This window comes from Setaria italica, chromosome IV (assembly GCF_000263155.2).
Source record: "Setaria italica strain Yugu1 chromosome IV, Setaria_italica_v2.0, whole genome shotgun sequence".
Taxonomy (NCBI): Eukaryota; Viridiplantae; Streptophyta; class Magnoliopsida; order Poales; family Poaceae; genus Setaria; species Setaria italica.
This window is the reverse complement of record NC_028453.1, coordinates 5,773,486-5,780,373: the sequence shown is the minus strand read 5'-3', so window position 1 is coordinate 5,780,373 and position 6,888 is coordinate 5,773,486.

The following is a 6,888-nucleotide window of genomic DNA, read 5'->3' as shown; positions in this document are numbered from 1 at the left end:
GTCATCTGACTTATTAGTACCCTTCTATTTTGGTTTGCTTGGCATGTCCTTCACATAGAAAACTTGAGTCACATCATTGGCTAGGATGAACGGTTCATCTGAGTATTCAATCTTGTTGAGGTCCACTATTGTCATCCCATAGTTGTCTGTCGTTACACCTCCTCCAGTAAGTTTCACACATTGGCACCAAAATATAGGGATTTTCAAAGCTCCATAGTCGAGTTCCCATATCTCCTCAATGACACCATAGTATCTATCTTTTTTTCCATTATTATCTATTGCATCTATACAGACACCACTATTTTAGTTTGTGCTCTTTTGGTCTTGGGCTGTCGTGTAAAATGTGTACCCATTTATCTCATATCCTTGGAATGTCGATACTGAGATAGATGGACCCCTAGCCAACCATGCTACTTGCTTTTCAATTGTGTCATCACCTATCAGTCATCGCCACAACTAAGAGGCAAAAGTGTCAATGTGATGACGTGTAATCCAGGCCTCAGTCTTTCCCTGATTTGAGGATTGTACAATGATCTTGTGCTCCTCCAAATATGGAGCCACCAGGGATGATTGTTGCAGGACCGTGAAGTGTGCTTTACAAAATGTACTCTCATCAATGTCCATCCGAGCTTTCCTCCCTAGTGTGCCCTTTCCCTTGAGTTTCCCCTCATGACGTGATATAGGGACTCCAATCGAACTTAGGTGATCAATAAAATTAATACAAAACTCAATGACCTCCTATGTTTCAAATCACTTTGTGATGCTTCCTTCTGGACAAACACGATTATGAACATACTTCTTCAGAACTTCCATAAATCTCTCGAAAAGGAACATATTGTGTAGAAATACAGGACCGAGAAAAAAAATATCTTCAACAAGGTGGACTAGAAGGTGGGTCATGATATTAAAGAAGGTAGAAAGACCATCTCAAAGCTGACAAGGTATTGCACCACATCATTCTGCAGCTTTAGTAGATTGTTTGGATGGATTGCATTCTAAGAAATCATGTTGAGGAGTGCACATAGCTTCACGATTGTCATTCTCACATTCTCTAGTAGAATACCCCTCAGTGCAACAGGCATTATTTGTTTCATCAGGATGTGGCAGTCATGAGCCTTTACATTTATGAATTTCTTCTCTTTGATATTGTTGACGCCAGATTTTGACACGAGTAAAATCGGCATCATGAGAAGAAGAGATTGGAAGATGCGGCGAGATACAAGGGTGATGATTGGAAATTGGCCAATTGATACTACAGTTGAGGATCGACCGATTGATCCTTGGAGTTCCGCCTCGCCCGACCCCTGAGGTTTGGGATCGGACACGCCCGACCCTCCAAGGGAGGATTTCCGCCTCGCCCGACCCCTGAGGCTTGGGATCGGACGCGCCTGACCCGCCAAGGGAGGATCTCCGCCTCGCCCGACCCCTGGGGTTTGGGATCGGACGCGCCTGACCCGCCAAGGGAGGATCTCCGCCTCGCCCGACCCCTGGGGTTTGGGATCGGACGCGCCCGACCCTCCAAGGGAGGATCTCCGCCTCGCCCGACCCCTGGGGTTTGGGATCGGACGTGCCCGACCCTCCAAGGGAGGATCTCCGCCTCGCCCGACCCCTGGGGTTTGGGATCGGACGCACCCGACCCTCCAAGGGAGGACTTCCGCCTCATCCGACCTTAGTCCCCAGGGTCGGGATGAGTCTGAGCCCTCGACGTATGGATCCTGATCGGTTACCCCCTTGCCAAAGAGGTGATCGGCCGATTAGGAGGTTGGAATAGTTGGGCCGATGTGGGCTTAAAAAAGATTATGAAGATGAAGAAGAGGTCAGCCCATGAAGCGCGTAAAAATAGTACGAATCGTACTTGTAAATATTCGTTTTCTGTTTAAACTTAGGGATAGAGTTCTAGTCGGATAAGAAGTCGTTTGTACGGGGCTATAAATAGCCACCCTTGTAGATCTGTAATCATCATCAACTCAATACAACAAACTACTTTTTCCTCGTACTTACTTTCAAGCAGGCGACTTCGCCAATACTTTTTCTCCTTTTTCACGAGTTCGTACGGATTGGCGGGGCTGCGTCAACTTGACCTCCGGCTGATCTTGTAAGTTCCGTTTATCGAGTAATTTCTAAGCTTTAACTTCGGGCGCATCGCTGTCGTTTCGTTTAGATTTATTCACCATGTATCGATACTCACTAGAATTCTAGGTTTTACCTGTTGTTCTAGTTTTATCACCAGTTATCCAGCTAGGAATCAGTAGTTTCGGCTTTCCTTGCACTTCATTGTTTAATCTACATATTTCATACATAGCCGATTAGATCTGTTCCTAGTGTTGCTACTGTAGCGTTGTTTAGATTACTCTAGCAGTCTTCTTTATAAACGTTGCCTGGTAATCGGTTGCATCATAGCCGATTTCCTTATTACTGCAAATCGGCCGATTCGCTGATAAGTTTTCTCAAGATCGGAACCTTAGCCGATCGCAACCTCTGGGAACTGACACGTTTATTTCCTTGCCAATCAACAGGTCAGATTGGCTGGCACGCCGCGCGAACCGCACCAGGGAGATCACCCGAACAGGAGCTAAGCAGATTCTCCCGGGTCGTGTGTGTGACGCTGGGAATTCGATCAGTGATTTCTAGCGCCAACAGATATTTATTATTCTCTATATATTTGAGGAGTAGTCTGATGGGACCTTGATACTATTCAAGCACTCAAACATGCTTTCCTTCTCTTCCTTTCTGAGAGTGTAACTGGCACGATGCAAGTAATGTCCATCATCTCTCTTTTTCGGATATAGGCCATCTCGTTGTTTCATATGTTGCAGGTCCCGACGTGCTTCAATTATAGCATTTGCCTTTCCATATGTACCTAGGAAGCCAAGCACGTTCATGCAAAGATGTTTCGTCAGGTGCATCACATCGATTGCATTACAGATCTCAAGTACTTCCCAATAAGGTAGATCCCAAAATATAGAATTCTTCTTTCACATGGGTGCATGTCTGTCCTCATCGTTCGGAACAGGTTGGCTACCAGAGCCCTTGCCAAAGATTACCCTCACATCCTTTATCATAGAAAAAACATGTTTACCATTACAGTAAATGGGCTTAGTACGTTTTTCTTCCTCCCCTTCAAAATGCTTCCCTTTCTTTCTTAACGGGTGATTAACAGGAAAAAATCAACGATGGCCCGTATACACAATCTTCCTACAGTGTTTTAAATACATGCTGCAAGTATCATCTAAACAGTGCGTGAAGACTCGATATCCCTTGTTTGTCTATCCGGACAAATTACCAAGCGTCGGCCAATTATTGATGGTTACAAACAACAATACTTGTATATTAAAGTCTACTTTTTATCCTCATCCCACACACGTACACATTCTTCCTTCCATAACAGTAAAAGTTCATCAATCAACGGTCTTAGGTAAACATCAATATCGTTGTCAGGTTATTTTGGGCCTTGGATAATTACTGGCATCATAATGAACTTTCGCTTCATGCACATCCAGGGTGGAAGGTTGAACATATATAAGATCACAGGCCAAGTGCTATGACCACTAATGAACTCACTGAATGGATTGAATCCATCTGTACTTAAACAAAATCGTATGTTCCTTGCATCCTTTTCAAACTCGGGAAATTCTCTATCAACTGTTCTCCACTAGGACCCATCAGCGGGGTGTCTGATCATTTTATCTTGCTTACGTTCTTCTTTATGCCAATGCATCAACTTTGCATGTGCCTTATTTCTGAACAAATGCTTCAAGCGTGATACTACAGGGAAATACCACATTACCTTCGCATGAACTTTCTTCTTCCTAGCCTACCCCTCAACATCAAAGGGATCATCTCGGCTAATCTTATAAAGCAACACTTTGCACATAGGACAAGCCTCCAATATCTCGTATTCCTCACTGCGATAGAGGATACATTCATTAGGACATGCATGTATCTATTGTACCTCCAAACCCAGAGGGCAAACAACATTTTTCGCTTCATACGTTGAGAATGGCAATTCGTTCCCCTCGGAAAATATGTTCTTTATGATTTTCATTAACTCATCAAAACCCTTATCAGAAACTCCATTTTTTGCCTTCTATTGCAACATTTCCAGTGTGGTACCCAACTTCTTGTACCCCCATTTGCAATCTAGGTACAACAATTTCTTATGATCATCTATCATATGCTCAAACTTTTTTGACTCCTTCACATTCTCACGGTCTTCCTTTGAATCTCGCAACACCTGACCTAGATCATCGGTAGGATCTTCTTCTGCAACCATCTCTTCTTCAGCCTCGCCCATTGCAGCATTTGCAAAGACTCCTCATTGAGTCCAATTAGGAATGTAGTTACCATCTTCTTCATTACCATCATCTTCCATCATAACTCATCATTCCCCGTGCTTGGTCCAAACGAAATAGTTAGGCATGAATCCCGAACTATATACGTGGGCATGAATAGTATTTCTGGATGAGTAATCCTTCTCATTTTTGCAAATTCGGTATGGACAACAAATGAAACCAGACAACAGCTTGTTGGACTCTGCCAGATTGAGAAAAACCACGCAAACCATTAATGTACTCCATGGAGCATTTATCCGCGTTGTACATCCATTGCCGGTCCGTCTACAAAGTATTACCGAACCAAATATATTAATCATCCATAGAATTATACTGAAATATAACAAACATGATACAAATACCATTAAACTCAAATGTTGTTGAAAGTTTAGATAGAAATACATAAATTTAAATTTCAGACCCAAACAACATGGTACACTACGAAGAACTCAAATGTTGCTGAAAGTTTAGATAAAAATACACAAATTTAAATTTCAGACCCAAATAACATGATACACTATGACAAACCATCCACTGAGTACTACCTAGGAGGACTTTAAGCATCCTTGGATGGCGCAGACGAAGGTTTCGCTAACCCAGCCTCATCCTATGGTTTATTTGTATCTCTTGCAACGGTAGTACTCGGTGGATCTAAAACACCCGGGACTGGCGGTAGAGCATAACAACCACAAAAAAGAGGTTCCTGACGCGCCGCAACAGCATCTTCATTACATCTTTCCAAATAACGAAGCATTGCTCTCTTCCACGTGCTCATTTTCTTCGGCTTATCATGAGGGCCAACTATGGTTTTCCCGTTGCCATGAGACGAATGACGATCGCCATCACCATCACCACTACCTCCAGCAGTAGTAGTCATCCCTATGTACCACAATTTATTTCGCTCATATTTGCAAATGACTAAACTATGAACATTTTTCCCCACAATTTATTTAGCTCAAACATAACATATAAATGAAAAGTTTCTCCATTGTAGCTTATTCTAAAAATGACTAATTACATACCTCTATTTCATCTTATTATCTCTATGTACCATAATTTATCTCGGTCATATTTGCAAATGACTAAAAATATGAACAAATTATATTTTTCCCATAATTTATTTAGCTCAAATTTGTAGGGGACTAAACTATGAAATTATTCATCTAACCTCATATCAATTTCTTTAACTAATATGGAAAACATAGCATCCAAAAAACTATAGCTTATTCTAAAAATCACAAATATGAGCTCTAAATAACACATGCATATAAATGAAAAATTTCTTCATTGTACCTTATTCTAAAAATCACAAATTACTCTAGCTCTAAAGCATAAAACTTAGTATACTAACCAAGTATCAAGGGAAGATGAAGTTTCTAACCTTTAGAACACTTGAATGAGTGAAATCCCCACAAAATGGTCAAAAATTTGACAGCACCTCCCTATTTCGCCATGAATGGATGAAGCCGGAGCTGGAGGAAAATAGCTCGAGCAGGAGGAGGAAGACGCTTGATTTATAGGAGGGAAGTTAGTACCGGTTGGGAGCTCCAGCCTGTACTAAAGGTCACCCATCAGTACTCAAGCACATTACTACCAGTGGAGGCTCCACCCGGTAACCTTTAGTATTGGTTGGAGCCCCCAACCGGTACTAAAGGGGGTCACAGGGGGCTCCTGAGGAACTAGCCATTAGACCTGGTACAATGCTCACAGTAGTACCGGGTCAAAAACGAACCGGTACTAAACCTCAGAACGAATGCCGAGTTTTCCAATAGTGCACTATGGCTGTTAATGACCTTTAGCTACGATAACCTATTAGCCTTCTAAATTAGTTGTCATCTTGGAAGACGTTTGTGATAGGCGACACAACATGTGCGCTTGTGGCATCAATGACTTAGGCTTCATAAGATTTGGAATAGAGAATACAGGATGGACTTGAATTGCAAGATGGAGGGAAAACAGAGAATATATGACGATGAATTTGAGAAGCGGAATGCAGAAAACCGAATGATTTCGAGGAATGGTCAAGAGCTGAAAAATTTCGTTGCTCTTTCCTAAGTTTATTTAGTTGAAAGTTTAAACAACCATGTTCATTAGTAGTGTGTGGGTGGAAATGTGAGGTGGAGTGCGTATGTGTGATAGCTTAAATAACATTTCGTCCCATATCTTAAGTACCGATCATTTTTTGACCCACTACTACTGTTAGTAGCAGTGTACCAGTTCCTCCTTATATTCAACTAATGAGTGAACGCAAGTTGCAAGCGGCTGTTGGCTTGTGGCCATCCATCCTTAAACACAAAGCCTTTCATCCCAGACTGGGGTCGCTCGCTCCAAGTAACTATAGGTACTATCTGTCGCGGGTATCATCAACCGTCAGTCATCAAGCCTCACGCTTTCAATTCATGTCATCAGGTATCTCACTTGGCCAGATATTTTTTGAGGAACCTATATGTTCAGTTTCCGTTTACGTGCAAGTCATCCGTCTCTCGAAGGACTCCGTCAATTTCAAGATGAGCTGATATGGGTAAAGTGTGCGTACTTCTTATTGTCCAATAGATCC